Source organism: Rhamphochromis longiceps, linkage group LG7 (genome assembly GCF_057381845.1).
Source record: "Rhamphochromis longiceps isolate RC_006_pf linkage group LG7, R_longiceps_female_GT1.1, whole genome shotgun sequence".
NCBI classification, from domain to species: Eukaryota; Metazoa; Chordata; class Actinopteri; order Cichliformes; family Cichlidae; genus Rhamphochromis; species Rhamphochromis longiceps.
In genome coordinates, this window is record NC_140563.1 from 23,370,199 (window position 1) to 23,391,179 (window position 20,981).

General features: G+C 39.9%; 1 protein-coding gene across 1 annotated transcript in view; it reads right to left on the bottom strand.

The window, feature by feature from the left end:
• LOC146665329 (alpha-1,3-mannosyl-glycoprotein 4-beta-N-acetylglucosaminyltransferase C-like) overlaps window positions 1-20,981 on the bottom strand; it is a 77,267-nt gene that overhangs the window by 18,269 nt on the left and 38,017 nt on the right. The gene's annotated exons all lie outside the window — the stretch shown is intronic.

Genomic DNA, 20,981 nt, shown 5'->3' on the forward strand with positions numbered 1-20,981 from the left:
AAGTCAGAGAATTGCTGTAAACTTTATTAAATTAGAGTGACTGTTCTTGAACTGCATATTCAAGCTGCCAGAAATCAAAGCCATTTTTATAGCCCAGCTGACAGGGTTTCAGTTTTTCCTCCTTTTGTATCTCCTTTCCAAATGGGATGTATGTATCTGTCTATGTATATATTGTCTATACTGTCTATATTGTCGCTTTCTTTTTAACCCCAGTCATTAGAAAAAGCAGGGCAAGATTTATTTAAATTGATATGGAAAAGTGAAAAAGAACACAGCTTGCCTTTGCAGCTCCCAAGTGTTGCAATTTCAAGCTTGCTTGATCTTCTTCAGGGAGCTTCAAGAAGTAGTTTCTTTACACTACTGATATCTCAGTTTCCGTTAATATTTAAAGGGATAGAGTTTCAGGAAAACAAGGTCAAATACTGAGGCAGTTTAGGTCAGCATATGCCACCTTTTACACCCCATAATGGATACTGCAGATATGTCAAGACACGGCAGGATACACTAGTTTGATTAGGTAGGTTCCTCTGATAGTGAGGGTTCTGTGAGACAATGTTAATGAGCTACACTATATGGACAAAAGTACTGGGCCATCTACAGGAGTTGCTCAGCCCTATAAATTCATGCCACTGAGCTCTGGTGAAGAGTTTTTGAGCTGATGTTTATGCCAGGAGAAGATCTGGAACTATGCAGCTACTGAGTCAGCAGATTGTTGGTGACTTTACACACTGTGCACCACTGTAACTTTATATGGTCTTCCACTTTATAGCTGAAGTGGCTGTGGTTCCACCGTGCTTCCACCGCATAATATCACTTACAGTCGATCGTGGAATATTTAGAAGAGAAGGAATTTCACAAACTGTCTTGTTCCAGCAGTGGCATCCTATTACAGTACCAAGCTAGTGTAGTGGTCCCTGTTGCCAGACCTGAACACGATGTTCCTCTCCTTTAGCAGCTGCTTGACCTCCCGGGTCATCCGGGGCTTTTGGTTGGGATAAGCCCGAATACATTTGACTGCTGTAACAGTGTCTATGCAGTGTTTTATATAGCAGAGAACACTGTCTGTGAACAATTCCAAGTCCTGATGTTCAAAGATATCCCAGTTAGTCCTGTCAAAACAGTCCTGCAGCCGCTGAGAGGCACCCTCTGGCCATATGGTAATATTCTTTGTGATGGTAGGAGCAGTTTTCTTGAGGGGGGCATATACAGGGATTAGAAACAGTGACAAGTGGTCAGACTGACCCAGATGTGGCAAAGGTCTGGCCCTGTAGCCCATTTTGATGTTGGAATAAACTTTGTCCAGAATCTTGTCACCCCTAGTGGCACACTTGACATGCTGGTGGAATTTGGGGATTGCTGTTTTTAAGTCTGCGTGATTGAAGTCCCCTGCTACGATATGTACAGCGTCAGGGTAAATGCTCTGTTTACTATTGATGTTTGTGTGCAGGAGTGTGATTGCCGAGTTAGCATTAGCATCTGGTGGTATGTAAACAGCTGTTATTATGACAACGGTGAACTCCCTAGGTAGGTAGATGGGCCTGCATTTGACAGTCAGATATTCAATGTCCGGTGAACAGTGACGTTCTGTTATCGGTCTGGTACACCAGCTGTTGTTCACATATATACAGAGCCCCCCTCCTTTGTGCTTACTGTCCACTGTTCGGTAATGTCGCTGTGTGGTGTAGCCTGCTAGCTCAATAGCTTCTATTTCTTTTCCATATTGATCCTCTTGGCAGATGCACAAGTTATCACAACACATTATTTAAATATGGAAAGTATGTACAGTCGGTGGGCCCTCTTTGAGCTTCTGCAACAACAGCTCTGTAGCTTCCAAACATATGAAACCTTTTGGCAGCAATGTTCCCTCTAATTTTTCATGTGTCTGAGTGAACACACAAACTCCCTGAGCGATCTCTTGGACCACTGTGAGCAACAGCAGACGTGTGCACTGTGGTCACGCCAGCATCAAATCCATCCAAGTTACATGGTTTATTAAAATAATCAAATTACAGCATTTACATTTATGTTAGACTACTTTTAATTAACTGCTTGAGCCCATTTACAATGAAAATTAAAAAAAATCTTGTTCATGACCTGTGCAGTACGTTAACACTATTGGAAGTAAAAATAACTTGAACTCCAATTTTGAAAACACAACTTTTTTTTTTTTTTTTTATAAGGCTCTGACTTGTATTATGAGTCTGTGGTCTGGGAGAGAGTCCTGTAACTCTCTGTCTGCAAAATACAGTAAATAATGACCAATGTTGGGTAATTAATTATATAGTTACTTCTTCAAAAAAACAGTAACTGAGTTTTGCAAACAACAAAGTTTTTTGCAGCTGTTTACCTAAAAATGCAACCAAGGCGGGGTTTTTTTTAAAATAAACATTTCAAACTATTTACAGAACAATCAGCTGTTCTGCATCAAATTTGATGCCACACAAATTATTTGTGCCACTCCAAAAAATAATTAATGCCCACTATGAGATAAAGGAGAACAACAGCCTGACAGCAGGAGATGTATCACTCCTGTAACACCTGTAACATTCAGCAGTCGCATCATTGTTCTGACGCACGCAAGAAACTATTGACTACACTACACACTAACTACACAAGACAACACACTAACTTTAGACTCCAAACACGCTAAACGTCACAAATCTCTCACATCTCAAAACACCGCCATCACTCCTAAAACTTCCCCCTTTCCTAAACAGCTAAATGCCATGTTGCCATATCACTTTTTGATTGGTCGACATGGTACATTTCTCAACCAATAGGAAAGAGTGGAGGTTTTGTTTTTGCTCACAGGCGGAGAATGCATTCGAGCGTTTTCCTTATAAAACGCCGTTTTTACTGTTTCTTCCTGCAGTAAATATAAACAACGATAGTATTCAGGAAGAAAACAAACATTGCATTTTTTTTATCATAACTCTGGTTTTACGTGGCCTGTCAACACAATTTAAAAACTGGTATAAAGTTCACACAATTGTTCCGTCTGTCGTGCTCATATCTCCAATGGTTGTCCACGTTGTCATTACCGTGGCTTCACTCCACATCAGCCACGCTGCTTTGCTAGCTAAAACACTGGTGTCGGCACATAAAGACGCTGTCATAGCCTGTCAACGACGTTGATTAGCTGCGTATATTCGAATGTAAATCGCATCATTGGCTGGACTATGGGATAAGGTGGCATCGTTCTAATCCCTTTTTTTGTGTGTGCGCAACGCAGATTTTCTGTGTGCAGAGACCGTGCCAGCAGTGCGCAATTGCGCACCCACGCAGCTTCAAAGGAACATTGTCAGTATTTTAGCTTCAGACCAAAATATGGAGCAAATATGAATCTGACATACATATTAGAGCTTTTTCATTCAATGTATTCTCTGTTTCAAACTCCAATGTGCCTAGTTCTTCATTCCAACTCTAGCTAAAATGAAGATTTAGAGCTTCTTTAAAAAAAAAAAAAGAAAAAGAAAAAGTCTGATTTGGGGAATAATTTGGAAAATTGAAGGCCTGAAGCCTGTATGAAAGTTATAGGAGCCAAGCTTGTGAAGCTTTAATAAGTGAGTGTGTTGTGAAAAGTGCTGTGAAAGTGTTATCAGAGAAAATAAATGAGAAATGCTTTGAATTCAACAACTCCCATCTAGGTACCCTTCAGCAAGGCACTTAATCCCCATTAGTGTCAGTAGCAGCACTAGGAGACTGTGATTGTACTGGGAGGCTCCCAAGTGGGAACGCGTGTAACTGTGTGAAATGCTGAAACAGAAACCGCTTTCTCAGCAAAACTCTCGCCTGTATACATTTAGACAGGAAAAGATGGATGAGATACTTGTTGCAGCAGAGAAATTGCTGAGAGACTCCACAGGGATGTATTCTTATACATGACAGCTGGCTCATTATTGACTCGATGAACACGGATGATTTAAAATAATTAATGACACTAGCAGAGACTGTACCACATCTGCTGTGTAAAGACATTCATCACAGATAGCTCTCAGCCACATTACCCCTCCCTACAGCTCCATGCAAACTGGGCTTTTGGACGACGACAAGGAATGGGGAACAAGACACGGTGGTAAGTTAGAAAATTAAAATGTATGTACTAAAACATAACTCAATTAAGAGTGGGTGTTTTTCCGCAGGTCAGTAGTGAACTACATGCACAAACAATCGCAGGAAGAAAAAGAACCGCACTGGGCAAAGTCAGGAAGCCAGGAAGAGCCTGAGGGACGGTTTGGAGGAAGAAAGTGGCTTTTACAGCTAACCGTGCCCAGGTGTAGCTCATGAAGCTAATTACCCATCAATTAGCTTCTGCCACACAAAAGCAAGGCACAACTAAAACAGAGCAGAGACAGCTAGCGCCTGGATGATCGGCACACTTCAGCCTGAAAAAGCAGAAATGAAAGAAAGGTACCGTATAACACAGTGAAGGGGCACCATTATCTTTAACAGGTTTCAGAACAAAAGTTAAAGTCAAAACACATGTCCTCTGTTTTATTGCCAAGCTTTTTTTTTTTCTTTCCTGCTCTCTATTTTCATTGTGTGTTTTAAAGTAGGAGCTTCACTTAGAGGCAAATGCTGTAAACGCCTCTCAGGGAAAAGAAAACAGCAACATGCTACTGTCAGCAGACTCGAGACATACTCGTTTTTCCTCCTGATTCAGTCGTTGCTGATTCTCTAGATGTGAAACTCCAAAACCGATTGTTCATATTGTTTATATCAATTTGGATGATGGCTGGAATTGATATAATTTATTTGCAGATTTTTTTACCCCCCTGTTATTTAATTCAAGTGTTGTCATTTAAAAATGTATTTAATAACTGTTTTAAGACTGTTTTCTACACGCTGTCTTCATTATATTCGACCATTTAGTCAGTGCAAAACTCATGTGACACGAGAGATAAATATGAGCACGTGACTCCGATAAAAGCCATTTAGCGACAGGCGGATATCAGTCAACAAGGCAAATATTGCCCGATACTTGTATTCAAGCTTGTTCATTCCTGGAACATCAATTAGTTTTGTCACAGCCGCCGACTGGGTAATGATGCCATTTTTCAAGCCCAGTGTATTTTCCCTCACATAACAACCTTTTCCTAAACATAACATAAGTCAGTTTAAGTGCCTAAACCAAACAAAGATCCTCAACGAATGCAAACCACAGTCTGCTGGTTGAATAACCAACTCATCCCACCTCCACCACCATCACGCCAACCTTCTAACACACACTGGTGATTCTGATTCTAAAATGGGAGCATTAACTTGGTATGCCCAGACACCACCCTCAGGAGGATATCTTGTATGAAACATTAAAACATGTGCGCTCTGACAAAACGGCATTATAGTACCGTACCACAAAAAACCCCAGACAATTTTAGATTGGGTATAAAAAGATGATCCTAGAGAGGCAGAGTTCCTCAGAGGTAAAGATGGGCAGAGATTCAACAATCTGCAAAAAACTGCATTTACAAACTGTGGAGCATTTTAATTGTTTCATCGTCTTTCTTCTTATTATCAAATTCAGTGGCTGTTACAGTCTACAGTACATAACATCTGGAAAAATGTCTGTGTGTAAAGGACAAGGCTGAAAACCAATATTGGACGCACATTAAAAACTGTCGTGGAAATCATTGTGTGGACTCTTCCACGCTTCCAGAAATCATTGTCCGTGAACACGCTTCACCGTGGCGTCTACCAATGCAGTTTAAAGTTCTGTCATGTAAAGAAGTCATGTGTGAGCATGATCCAGAAGCACTTCTGTCTTCTCTGGGCCAAAACTCATTTAAAATAGATTGAGGCAAAGTAGAACAACTCTGTTGTGGTCTCTGCATCTCTGACTGTATGGGGCTGCATTACTGCCTCTGAACGCACTCAAGCAGTTTTTATATGATATGAAAACTATATATAGAAGTTTATAGTATACAGGAGTAACATATGCTTCCAGTCTGATGAAGTCTTTGAGGGAATGCATTGGATATTTCAGCAAGACAATGCCAAACCACATCCATCGTCATCTGCAGCTGAAATTAGCTCGTATATATATGTAAACTGATTTTCTATAGTGAGATTTGCCTTTTTATTAATTTTTTGTTTGTTTTTTACAGACAGCATGACTTCAAAAAATCTCAAATTTTGCAGAAAAAGAAATAGGTCTGCATCTGCTGATCTGCTAGACTGTGGATGATACATTTAAAACTGTTTTTGAAATTAAGAAAATGTTGATGTTAGGTGCATTTAACTAGATATCAAGTATATCCCCACACTCCTTATCACTATAATTTTATTTTCAAAAACAAATATAAGAACAACCTTTTGCTCATGATCACACAGAGCATTTATCTTTTAAGCGATCAGTCTGATATTGCTGCATAAAGGAGTCAGCCCATTTGTTTCTGCTGAAGATTAAAAAAAAAAAAAAAAAAAAACATAAGAAAGAAATCTCATAAATGTGTAGTTCATTTATTTTTAACAAACTCAGTCTTTTCCTCACACTTGTTCAAATATGTGGAAATAGTGGATTTGCTGCTGACTGTTTTTGGCTTGACATTAGCATAGGCATTAACAGCGGTGCCCACTGATTTCTTGTTAGGTTAGTTTGATAATTATAGATTAAAAATCTGATTAGATACAGCATATATAGCTTCAATTTGCTGCTTTTGTGACTTCCAGCATGCAAAATGCTAGCACTCCAGTCACATGTCTCACATTTTTCCATTTCAGTCTTTTATCCCACTAAAAAGCCTAAAATAAAAGGAGTTCCTTGTGTGTCACCTTGAACAAAATAAAAGCGCCCTGAGTGAGTGATGTTACATCAAATTTATTGCATTCAAAGTCACTGCAGTCTGAACAATAGTAATGACAATGCTTTTGCAGTAAGGTTGTTTCACTTGTGATTTAGAACAGATCATCATAGCGCTGAGACGTGCTTGGGAATCTGTGCCAAGGGCTCTTAATGGCTTTTTTAAAATCCCCTCCAGTTTATGAACTTCATGCCGTCTTGTGGAACTCTTGTGAATATAATTTAACACACATTGTACGTCTCACACTCTATCCTGCTATTATTCTCCATCTCCATCCTGCCTCGGCGGGCCCTGGGCAGAGAGCTAATGTGGGTCAAAGCACTGACTGCTGTGGAGAGCCCATCCTCATTACAGTTGCCACCACTGGGACCGCAAAAGCCTTTTATGTTCGTCTATGACCTGAAAGGTAAATACGCTCCAGCTGCAGTTTACATGTACTGCAGGCCTGCAGCACACATCATGCTTTAGAAGTAGAGAATTATGTGTGCTTAGGGCAAAAGCCTACTTTAATCACTAATACAGAGCATCTGCACTTTGCAGTAACTCACAGAGATCTGATTATTTTAGGCAAAAATCTGAGACCAGTACTGGGACTACTACAGCTCGAGTATCCTATACTTGCTTGATTTTACTCAGACAGTTTTAAGTAGGTATACATATTTTGGAGCTGTGGAAAATTTTTCCCTTTGATTACGCATAACACTCCAGTTAAACTCACAACTGTTTGAAACAAAGAAAAAAAAAATCTGCAGAAGCAGGAGCAGAGATATCATCTTTTCTATTCCATGCATTCTACTTCCTGCTACCCTGAAGCGCAGATTAGGTCCAGTCTAGAGAGGTCTGATAAGCTCACGTCTTTCTAACTATGCAGCTCCCCATCCACAGATCTTTTGTTTTGTTTTTTTCATTTTTCAAACGTGTGCTCTTCACCCCCCTGTGCGAGAACTGCAAACAGACTTTGATGTGTAAAATCGGTGCAGTTACCCTCTAAGGTAAATTCCGTCCCCGCAATGAACAACTAAGATCTGCTGCTCAGCATAAATGCTACATGCTGCACCTTTTTAATATTCCAATTACACGAATCATTATCAAAAATGTTTTGTTTTTTGAGGGGAACCTGGAGAGAACTATGGGGGAAAAACACCTCAACAGACCTGTTCATAGAACAACAGTCCAAAAGCTGCAGTTTAAATGTTTTCCATCAGTACGTACTGGAGGCTTTTTTGGTTTTCCTCTGATTCGGATTTCGGTTGTGGACTGTTTGTTGTCTCTGTGTGATGCTGATATGCAATTCAGTCACAGTCTCATGATAGTATAATCAAATAATTAGGCACAATTTGGTGTAAAAAGCTGAATCTTTTGTAATCTTTTGTTTGTAGTCCATTTAGACTTTTTATCAATATATACTCACTGGTCACACATCTGCCTAGTATTGGGTTTGTCCCCCTTTTGCCTTTAGAACTGCACAAGTTCTTCATGACAGGGGGTCATCAAGGTGAGAGACTTTGGTCCATATTTACATGAAATCACACTCGTAGATTTGTCAGATGGAAACTTCCTGTTCCTCCACATCACAAAGGTGTAATATTGGTCTGAGATCTGGTTACTGAGTACAGTGAACTCTCTGTTATGTTCAAGAAACAAGTTTGAAATGATTTGAGCTTCATGGCGCCTTGTCCTCCTCAAAGCAGCCATCAGGGCACTGTGTCCATAAACGGATGGACGTGGTCAGCAAAAATACTCACGTAGGCTGTTGCATTTAAACGGTGCGTAGTTGGTACTAAGGGGTTCAAAGTGTGCCAAGAAAAATATCCCCCACACCATTACATCATCACCAGCAGCCTGAATGGTGCTTTCATGATGTTTACAGCATGTTCTGACTCTGAATGTTGATGCAGAGCTGAGACTCAGGACATGCAACGTTTTCCAATCCTCTACTGTCCGATTTTGGCGAGTTTCCTGTTCTTAGCTGACAGGAGTGGCACCCAGTGTGATCTGCTGCTGCTGTAGTCCATCGCTTCAAGTCTGGATGTTGTGTTTATTTAAAGATGCTGTTTGCTACACGTTGGTTGTAACAACTGTGTATTTGAGTAACTTTCTTGGGCATTAAAAGCTAAGCAGGTGTACCTGATGAACATACTGTGAGTATATTCTATTTTTGATTGCTCTTCTTTCTTTTTCTTTCTTCTGTGTTTGGGTGTTGTGCTACTATAAAGACTGTTTACACTTGATTTCCTAGATTCAAAACTACTAAAAAACTTAACAATCAAAGAAAAGTCTTAAACACACCCACTGAAAGGATAACGTCCTTGCAGCATCAATGGTTTGTGGCTTTTTAAGAATGACATATTTTTAAAGTATGATCTCTGTTCTTCAACCAGCATCTACTCTTTTTAAAAAAAATAAATTTCGACTAACTTCAATGTACAACTTCAATGTACGGCCACTGACAAAAACCAAAAGGCAAAAACTGAAATAATGATAACACTGTTATTTTCTTTGGTGCTGTGAAGCTGAGATAAACTCACAGTAAACAGATAAACGTGATGTACAGGTGATCATCGCCAGTCAGAAAACAGAAGAAGAAATAATCCAGTTAAAAATAGACTGCCTTTGTACTTGATATCAACTTCAGGCAAAGCTGGGCATTACCATAAAACACTTATTAATAATTATATTTATTAGAATATTGTTATGAAATTAGTTAGTATCAAAAGTAAGAAGAAGAGAAACCAATATACAATGAGGGGGAAAATAAATAAAATAAAAAGCAATGTATATGTATACATATATGTGAGTGAAACTATATACATGGTGTATGTGTTAGAAACATTGAAACAGAAACATTGTGGGTCTGTATACAAGGGCAGTTATATAATATAATAATTAAATAAGGGTGGAGGGGCCATGGTCATTTAGGGTGGAGATGGTAGTTCTACTGGGACCAAAATATTGCACATAGCATGGAAAGACTGAGATATTGCACATAGATGATCAACAGCAGTGTCAGAGTGGATGTGTTGGGGAAGTCTTTACACACTCTTAGTTTGCATTAAGAGTTCTGACAGCCCACGGGAAGAAGCTGTTCTTTAGTCTGTTGGTTTTGCACCTGATGGATCTGAACCTTTTTCCAGAGGGCAGGATGTTGAAGAGATGGTGGTTAGGATGGAGGTGGTCCTTTATAATTGCCCTGGCCCTGGAGAGACATCTTGAGCTGGCAATTAAGTCCAGGGAGGGGAGTGGACAGCCGATCACCTTCTCTGCAGTTCTGATGACCCTCTGTAGTCTCTTCTTGTCAGCTGTTGTGCAACCAGCGTACCACACAGGGATGGCGTGCACCAGCACACTCTCGATAGTGGCACGGTTCAGTCTGCAGCCTGTTCCATCTCAGAACCCTCAAGAAATGGAGGCGCTGCTGGGCTTTATAAGAATACATCCTTATATTAGTGGTTCAGGTTGGGAGTGTTGTTGCAATGGTGCGAGAGATATTTTAGGCCCCTCGGTACATATTTTTAAATGCTACAGCCTACCTGACTATTGATGCTGACCATGTTATTTTTTTTATAACCACAGTGTACCCATCTTGTTTGCGACATAATTCAGAATAATGTGCCAGGTCACAAAGCTCAAATCATCTCAAACTGGTTTCTTGAACGTGACAGTGAGTTCACTGTACTCGAATAGCCCCTACAGTTTCAATCCAATATAGCACCTTTGGAATGTGGTGAAACAGGAGATTTCATCATGGATGTCCAGCCAATAAATCTGCAACAACTGTGTGACGCTATCATGTGAATATTGACCAAAATCTTCGAGGAATGTTTCCAGCACCTTGTTGAATTTCTGCCATGAAGAATTAAGGTTGTTCTACCTGCAAAGCAGGTACTAATATACTAACCACTGAGTTTAAAAGACAGATGTAGCCACGGTGATGCCATGTGATCAATAGACCTCTCTGCATTGAATCATATCTATTATTAACCTCTGTCTCTCTTCCACAGCATGTCTTTTATCCTGTTTTCCTTCTCTCACCCCAACCGGTCGCAGCAGATGGCTCCGCCCCTCCCTGAGCCTGGTTCTGCCGGAGGTTTCTTCCTGTTAAAAGGGAGTTTTTCCTTCCCACTGTCGCCAAAGTGCTTGCTCATAGGGGGTCATATGATTGTTGGGTTTTTCTTTGTATCTATGAAGCGCCTTGAGGCGACTTTTGTTGTGATTTGGTGCTATATAAATAAATTGAATGTGTTGTTTTGTTTTATTGATTGCGATTTTGAATACTCAGTTATGTCATATTTGTCTTTGCTGTTTTTTGTTTTGTTTTTGTTTTTAAGTTAGAGGTTACCATATTAGTGCTAAGCACCAAAGATCAGAGCTCATTTGGTCGTATTTTCTGAATTTAATTAGACAATGGTTTCTACGTCATTAGTGAGCTCAGGTCAACACACTCAAAATTCCTTGTTAGGATTGTTTTCCATAAACAGACCAAGCCAATTAACAGTTAATAGGATGTAGGCACTGATGCACACATACATTTGGACAATGTTATAGACAAGATGACAGCATCTCATTCAAGTCAGCTGTTTCAAAGATTTTGTTTGGCACGACATGTAAATGTAGCCACAAAAACAACACAGCAAGACATACTGTCAGGGTTATACAATGATCATTATCATGATAACACCAGGTTGACAAGTCGTATGAAATAAAACACGGAGAACTGTGTCTGACTTTAACCTCCTAAGACCCGAACTCTTTCATGGCATGCATTTTTAATTTTTCTTTGCTATTTGGGTCGATTGAGACCCGATGAATGTAAAAGCAAAGAATTACCAATTTTTTTTCTTTACCTAATTTTTACCTCTGAGAAAAATGAGATCCACATATGAGGACATTCGTTTCAAATTTTGATAGAACAGTAGCAGTATAATGTCCTCGTAAGTGGATATCAGGCCCTTGTAGAGAAAAATTAAGTATTTTGGTTTAGACCTCCCAAAATGTGATGTCCACATATGTGGACGCCAGGTGCTAGGAGGTTAAAGCAAAATCAGTAAAATGATAATTAGCTTCTCATTCATCCACCACAAGCAACTATCCGTGCAGAATTTGTTGCTATGTAACAATCCGGTCAGACATTACTCCTACACCCCCCCCCCCCCCCCCCCCCCAAATTTTTTTTTCTCATTTAGATGCAAAAAAATGTGCGGGTGCATTTTCTGAATTGACTGATGCTGTAATTTGTCTTGAGAGAAAAGACTGAGCTTGTAAGATACGATCAAATGCTCTATTGCAGATAAGAGGATGTGATTGTGTTCTGGGATCAGCATTGAAGTTTGAACGTCAAGCGTTTATGGCTAACTGAAGGTAATTATGAAGATCAGTGGAATTTACTGAAAGCTACAAAACAGCTACTAGACGAATCTTGTGCTTTTTGTTAACCTCTGCTTGACAGAAGATCAGTGGAAGATAAATTCTTGGACATTTCATTAGTTTAGCAGCAGAAATGTCAAAAGCAAGAAAGCTTAAAATTTTGCATCTGTGTGTACACAATCGCAGCTCCGCCTTTGCCTCATTCCCTACCCATTTCCTAAGCTTCCTGTAATATGAATATCAACAGCTATTATGGTCACAGAAAATCCATATGCAATGCGGAATAATAATGAAGAGAACGTGGTTTCACAGAATGCAAATAATCTCTTAAAACTGCTGCTCAGCGCCTGTAATGGGATGCCATTTTAATAAGCCTGCGTGTTGAACAACAAAGCCATTTGGTAAACACCATTGTTCATTTGCCTGTTGACACCAGGGCAGCACATGAACTGACACGGACACTGCTGAGCTGCTGTGTGTTTGTGGGTTGGAGTGTGTGGGTGTGTCGGGAAAACAGGCATCAGGAAAGCTTTTGATGAAGGGAGAACATTTTAGTGTTTTCACATCGCATGTTTTTCAATGATTCTTTTAAATGAAGTTTTCTAATATATTCAACATGATAAATGTTACGCAAGTAATTTTTTTAAAACTTTGAGTTTTTATTTACAGAGGAGTCTGTATACACCGTGGTCACCATACTAAAACTACACAGACTCATTTATGGTAGGAATTACTTTGAAAATTAGACTACGGGGACACCTGGCGTCTTTGTTTTATGTTTGTCTTTCCAAATGAAAAAGCACAAAAATTGGATGTATGTTTTATTGGTGACTTAAGAAAAAATTACTCTTAAATTGCCATTTAGGGCGCTAGCAAAAATGAATTGCTATCAGCTAGTACTGAAGTGTACATGCTGGCTGAAAAAATACATACTGTACATGTCAATCTTTTTTTATCCAATAATTTTGATCTTCTGCAGATTTATTTTTTGAGCCGTGTTTGTATTTTTCAGAACAAGTAACAGAACAAGCTTTATTTTGGAAGCTTAGTTTATACACTGAAAGAAAGTTATTTCACAAAAAATACAAACTAGAGGGTAAAAGTAATTATTTGCTTCATAATAACAGTTGTGTATTCTTTTTGCTGGATAACAGCCGGCAGTCATTTGCTGTACTTTTCAACAAGTCTCACACGTGTCTCCTGAGAAACTGCAACCTATTCTTGTTTGGCAAAACTCTCAAGTTCTTTCAGAGTTGATGGTCTTGTATCATGGAACTTGGACTTCAATCACAGGTTTTCAGTGGGATTTGTGCAGCCCAGTTCATAACGTTCACCTTGGTTTTCTGGAGGTAGTTATTTACTTGAAGTGACAGTTTTGGGTCATATTGGAAGACAAAGTGGCAACTTAGAGGGTTTTTTTCAAAATCTTTGCACGTCTTTTTTTCTTCATGATTCCCTCCACCTGTACGAGATTCTCGGTTCCAGATGGGCTGAAGCATTCCCACTGCATAATAATCCCACCACCATGTCTCATTGTGGGGATGGTATTCTTTTTTTCTTTCTCCAAATATAAACAGCACCTCCACCACCAAAGAGCTTCAATTTAATCTCATCTGACCAACAGGCACACTTCCAGTACCCATGATCTTTCTCCAGGTTGTTCTTAGCATACGTCAGTCTGGTTTGAAGGTGTCTCTTCTGCAGAAGTGGAGTTTTTCTTGGTCTGCAATTTTGCGGCCCATTTCTGTGTGAGGTTATAGTGACTGTCTTCTAGGCAAAGTCATTCACTCGTGTCTCGGCAGATGTCTTCAGACACATCTCTCACTAGTTTTCTTTTCCGGTGTCTTTGAACTCTCTCACTTCCTATCTCTGCCAGACTTGTTCTGTGCTGTGTTGCTCTCTATGAATTTCTTGATGATGATCCAATCTTGGCACTTGGAAACACTGTGATAACTTTGTATATTCATTTCTTGCTCTGTGAACATCAACAATTCTTTTATCAAGTCTAAATGAATATCTTTTGTTTGAAGTTTGATGCTTTCTCATGTGACAGCTCAAACTTACTGTATGCAAATTGGAAGATAACGCTCAGCTGTAACTTGGTTTTACAAGCTTTGAGTATTACAAAGTTAAAGCATTGTACTGCACTAATTTGTGCTATAGCTCAATACAAAGGTCAGTTTTTCACAGGCCCAATTATATTTACCCTGTTAATTCTTCCTAAAATCATTCTGTTACAAATAGAGATCATTTATTCTTCTTAAAGAAAACTAGTTTACAAATGCTATGTTGTAAATCCTTTGCTTTGTTGAAAAAACTCCCCCACTTGCCCTTGTTAAGGCCAAAATACTAGCTGGAGGTAGGCGTAGTGAGTGGTGCAGTGAGCGTATGCTGCTGTGTCTTTCTGCCGCTGCTCTCTGTATGTTTGTTTATTTGGTTTTGTTTTATTTTCACTGTAAAGTATTTAACGTACCATTTAGCCCTTGAGCACTATTTTTGATTTGACTCTGGAAAACCTGGGCTGTATCGTTTATCGTGCTAATCAACTCCTCTGAGCACCTAACTCACCAGCCTAACACGAGCCCTCACTGCTGTTTGGTTGGTTAACGCACCTCAAGTATCTGGCTTCTCAAGCTGTGGGTGGTATACATAGTGCCAAGCAGGTAATTACAACTACTTTTCTGGCAGCGGCTTGTTAATCGTAGCCCTGTGGCTTGTTGGCTAATGTGGTTTAACCTGGCTGTGTGAACAAATGGAGAAACTATGACTCCTTTTTTAACTGTATGCTTGCCGAGTGTTGCTTGGCTTTATTGTTGGACTGTGCTGTTTTTATAGCCATATCAAAAGCTTGGACCTTTATGCGAATAGCTACATGCTTCACTATTCAAAATCTGAACTTCTACGTCTAAATACGAGGACTCGGCTGCCTCCCTAAACTTATGTGTGCTGTGCCCCCTTGGGGATCGTTTGAAGCCCACGCTATGCATGCATTTACTCGTTTTTTGGGAAAGCTTTTTCTGCAAGTCCCATCCATCTGGACAGTCTCTAATTTTTCTCAACTAGACTGGATTCTCCGCCCCTTAAATGGTGTTCAGTGAAAGTTCTGTGGTGAATAAGACTTTCATCTTCCATGACCTCTTTGTCTCCTATGGTTTCGCCTTTTGTTATGACAGAAATTTGGCTACCAGCCGGTGATTTAGCTCCTTTTGTTAAACTGACTCCTGAAAACTGTAATTTCCTCAACACACGAGGTTACCACCTCCCCGACAACAGGTTGTGGAGGTGACCTGGCAACCTCATAGCAACCTCATGTTGCCAGGCCACCTCCACAACAGTTTTCAGAGATCACTTTGAATGCAGAGTGATGCTCAGAAAGGACTACAGTACTTCTGTACTAGAGCTGTTTGTGACGGATCTGTCCTCTCCTGTACTCGGCGCTTTAGTGTATAGACGTGTTCTTATCAAAGATTTCATCCAGGAATTTTCAGACTTTTCGTTTGTGACAACGAAGCTTCTAATTCTTGGTAACTTCAATATTTACACCTCCAAACCTTAGTTTGCTGAATTTTTACAACTTTGGAGTCATTTAATTTAACCCAGTCTGTCAATGGCCCTACATACAAGCAAGGACACACAGACCTCATCTTGTTTGATGCGTGTCCATCTGATCATAAACTCATTTTCTTCAATATTCCCATTCCTCACTCACCTAAACAAACCCTCATCCCCTTTTTAATACACCCTAAACGTCTCAACCTTCCCCATTTATCTGCTGCTTTTGCTACATCTCCTTTATTAATGGAAGTTCTAATCATCGCAATATTCCTGATGAGCTACTTGCATGCTGTAGTTCACCTCGCACCAACATTATGGACTCAATCGTTCATTTCAAATGCAGACGGTATAAACTAAAACTTGGTTAAATAATGCCACTCATGCAGTAAGACAGGAAAGTAGAATGTGTTTAGAGACTATTTGAATAACTATTAGCGCACCATCAAGGCAGAAAGAGCTAAATATCTCACTAAGAATTCTGGTAATCCTAAAGTCCTATTTAACACAATTAATTCTGTCCTGCGTCCCGCCACTACAGCCATTGCTGAGACTGCCTCACACACACGAGGTTCATTACTAAAATAATTTATAATATCAGAGCAAATATTCTGCTCTAATCTCAAGACCCCTGTGAGCCACAAACATGCTCTTCTTTTCTCACTTATTTCAAACCAGTCTCTTTAGCTAATCTTACTGATATAATCATGCACATGAAACCAACTACTTCCTCTCTGGACGTGTTCCCTACGCCATTTTTCAGAGATGTGGTGAAGACAGTTGACCCCAACACCCTCGCTATTGTTATAGCAGTGTCTCCAAAGGGACTGTTCCTCATTCTCTTAAACTATTGTCTAGCCGCTTCTAAAAAAACTGGTTTGGATTTATCATTTCTAAGCTGCCATTTCTGTCTAAGGTTCTGGAGAAACTCGTCTTCCTTCCTTTCCTCTTCTCTTTCAAGGATGCCAATATTCACATTTTGGACAGAGAAGACAGATGGTGGTTTGACAGGGGAGTGAAAGAAGCCATCTATGCTCGATGTGAACAACCATCTTTGAACAGAGGGGGTGGCCAAAAATCACCTACACCTGTCACCTACAATCCAGTTTTGAGATCCCTTACAAGGGACCTCAACAACATCTCTCTCTGAAGCCAGGTGATGATGGTACATTGCAGAAAGTTTCAGATTGTCTTAGTGACATAAACTGCTGGATTATAATTTTTGCCAACCGCAAGTCTGTCTTATAATAAATAACTTGTGCCCACAATCAACTAATGTACCTCTCCACATTTAAAACCTTCATTTCATTTTCAGTTCTACTCTCAAGCTGGACAAAAGACTAAACTCAGTTGTTTCATGGCAGTTTTTTCCAACTCAAGACAAACATTTTTAAACTTAAACTTATCTTATCATCTAAGGACCTGGAAAGAGTTATCCATGTTTTTATTTTGTCATGTCTTGATTACTGTAACTCTCTCTATTTAGGCAACTGTCAGTCAAGTCTGTTCTGCCTGCAACGTGTTCAAAATGCAGCTGCAAAGATTTTGACAGGGATCAAAAAGAGAGACAGTATTACTCCAATACTTGCATCTTTACATGGCTGCAAGGTAAGTACAGCGTCGATTTCAAGGTTCTATTATTTGTTTTTAAAGCTCTATCTATCTATGATTTGACTACAAAAAGGAGAAACAGGATTATTGGTCTATGGAGCATATCATGCAATGCTGAAAACCAACAGTAACATATATATTAAAACATATATATATTTAAAATCTAGCAGAAAGAAAGCAGCCTAACCAGTTTGTTTAACAATAATCTAATCCCATCTCCAAGGAAAAATAAGCAAATTTGCAACACCTGTTATCACATTTGTAATTTTTTAATGCATGAGATTCCCTTAAAAAACTCTCTCTGCCCACTTGAATCACTGAGGACACACTAAACACAATCTCTCAACAGGAAAAACCCACTGTTGCTCTATCTCTGGCTGATTGGCAGAGTAGTTGTTTAACAACACAGCAGGCATGTCAGGCGCTTTGAATCAGAAACTCAGGTAAATAAAGAGTTATGCAAAAGCCACTTTATTTAAAGGCAACTGTCAAGACCGAGAAGATTTTTGCATATGTTTTAATCAGAGTTGCTCTGAGTATGATTGAGGCACTAAAATTGAATCTCCCGGCCAGAATTAAAGTTGATGCAGGAATCCAGACTCAAAGGAAAATGTTAATAGAGTTCAGAGAGTGCGAGCAGTGGAATTATCAGCAAGTAAACAGCATTTCTTCCAGAAGAAAACAAATCTTCTTGCTTCCAGCTGGGAATTTCACCAACTGCATCTCTGCCTGGTTCGATGTGTTTACTTATTCATCAAGGTGGAGGCGGCCAGCAAGTTTCTTAGACTCCAACAGTTACCATCTTCCTGCTGTTGTACATGAGGGGTAGATGTGATTAAAAATGAATGGGAACATGTGCAATTGCAAGACCTGCAAGGAGTATTCATGCGCTCATGCTGCATGTTTGGTTGCAGCACACAGAGATGATGTGGCTCTCTGATGTGGTGAATATGGTAGTAACAAGATACAGATAAGCTAATCACATTTTTTTTGAATATGCATTGTTTTTAAGATGTTTTTAAGCAAAACTATAAAGCTAGCAGTTATACATATGTCTTTATGGTTTATTGTCATAATCAAATGCTAACTGTACAAAAAAAAAAAAACACCCTGAAAGAGCCAGAAGAAAAAAATAAATAAGAATCAGGTGTAGCCCGGATGGGAATTTGGGAGTAGATACTCGTAATTCCCATGGACTTAAACGCCACAGTAACATAAGGTGTTCACAGTTAATATTATGTGATTTAACTGTACTCTGAATGTAATTTGCCCTGTAATATGTCACAAGGTAAATACAGGTAATTAGAGCAATGAACCTGTTATGTTAATCATAAAGTATTATTTTATGGTATGTAACTCTGAAGAGAGTTAAAGTATTGTTCAGAGTTCTAATTTTCTGGAGGCCCGTGAAGGTAGCAGGAAACGGGACCTGTGTATCTGTTGTAATGGAGGAAGAGAGGAGAACGGCATGGAGAGATGCACGAGGTTAGCTGAACCAAAGTGAGAGACTCAGCTAGTTTTACTGAAGTTACCTAGCACAAAAGAGTGTCGGACTAGAAAGCTAACCGTGTGAGAGCTTCGCAACAGAGTGTGGGGGAAGTGACTTTGTGTTCAATGGTCGCACCACCGTGAAAAAACTGTGTTTCCAGCTACGACCGCCGAGGCTAAAGGCTAGCCCGGACTGCCTGGCTGCGCCACGGAGGCAGCCGCTATGGACTGTCGGAGAGCTGGACAGTGACTGGCTAACGCGTTGTAGCAGAGACAGCATCCGGTCCGCAGGGAGAGCGGAGAGTGAATTTAGTTTGGGACTGGCGAACGGAAACCTACCGAGCAACTGAACTGTAAGTTGGACTTTCGTGCTCTTACTGGGGAGAAGAGGATTTTTCTCCATCGTCCGGCGTGAGCAGCAAACAGGCCTGCAACAAGTGTGAATGTGAGTGTGTGTGGGGCCCATGTGTGAATATTGTGTATCTAGTGGATTATATAGCATATTTTTGAGTGTACATTCGTGAGTCACTTACCAAGAGGTGATAACATAATTTGTGTTGTTTAACATAATTTCAAAGGGAAATATTTCATTTACACAGCATGTTTCATTTGTTTATGGAGCTGGATATCATTTGAGTTGAGTTAAGAAAAGGGTGTTTTATACATTACTTTTTCCTGCCCTTACATTCAGTAAACGTTTGGTTTGTGTTAAAGAGTTGTCTGGGGTTGATTCTTTTACTACTGGTTAAGTCTAACTTGCAGGCAAAGGTTTACTGGTAGTTTCCCTGATTCCTGTCTATACCAGAACCTTTTTGTGGTATCTAGGCTGTAACGAACCTAACACCCCGCCTAGGGGGTCCAAACTGAGGTAAGTGGATTTAGACTCCGTATCACGGGTGGGGTGCTACACAGGAAAATGTTACGACTTTTACTTTAAGTGTTTCAGCTTATATCTGTCCCTTGAGTTCAGTCACTAATTACGGCAGACCAAAACACAGTCAGCGCTCTGCTTCTCCCTCTCTTTCTTTCACTTGTTCTCCTCACAGTGGCAGCAGTGTGTATGACTTGCTGTGGGGTTAATTTTAGGCTACTAAGAGGCTGAAGCAAGGAGAGCAGGCCTATGCCAAACAGCTGTTCTGTTCTGACACAGAGTGCGTGTTACTGTGGAAAAGCAACTTTACATTCACAGAGTGTTGCTAGCAGCCTTTTTGTTGTTGTTTTTTCCACAATAGATTATACATTTTGATAGTTTAATACTCGAACTGCCACGGGAGTGATTGTGACACCTTTGAATTTTAAAAATCATTTATCACTGTTAAAATTCATGACTTTTCCTAAAATGCGTTTATTCGTCATATAGTGAATTTAGTTTGAGTGAAACAAAAAGGCAAACAAACGAATAACAATAACGGTCACCTTATACCTGGAACTGCCAAGGACATAATTCTCACCCACATAGAAATGCTACTACAAAGTTGTTTATAGCCTATGCATCAATATGCAGGTCTTTTTATTTGACATCACATCCTCTGGCGTACACCACCGTATTTGTGGCACTTCGGTCGGTCGTGCATCTCTTGATATTTGTAACTTGCCACCACTGCCACAGCTGGGTGAAAGACACGAATGTACAGTCATATTTTACCGCCTTTTAAAAATAATATTCCAGTACAGAAACTCAGATATACAACTGGATATGTTGCAACAGTTTGAAAACTTTTGACTTTTTCTCTTGCTATATCAGCGCCTATGTGGTGGTATTGTCTTTGTGGCGACACCTGTCACTCAGGACAATACCGCAACAGCTTTGTGCATTTTAACAGCTTGCATAAATAGAAGTGACGGTGAGATGATGTTGCAGCGCCGCACAAAGCGACCGATGTGGAGGGGGTGCGTGGCAAGCATAAAACCAGCATTACGTATGTTTGTACCCTGCTTCTTCCTTACTTGTCACGTTCAGCGTCTATGTATGTCATCCATATGTAAATTATGATCACCAAAATTTGCCTTTGTGACAAAACTTTGTTTGCATCAACATCAAATGCGGAATAAACACCTTGAAAAAGCGCTGCAGCCTAATTAACATAAAGCAGCAGTTGTGGCATTCCATGTATTGTTTACAGCGAAAGCTAGCTAGTTATGATTGACATAACTGCACAGGTGAAG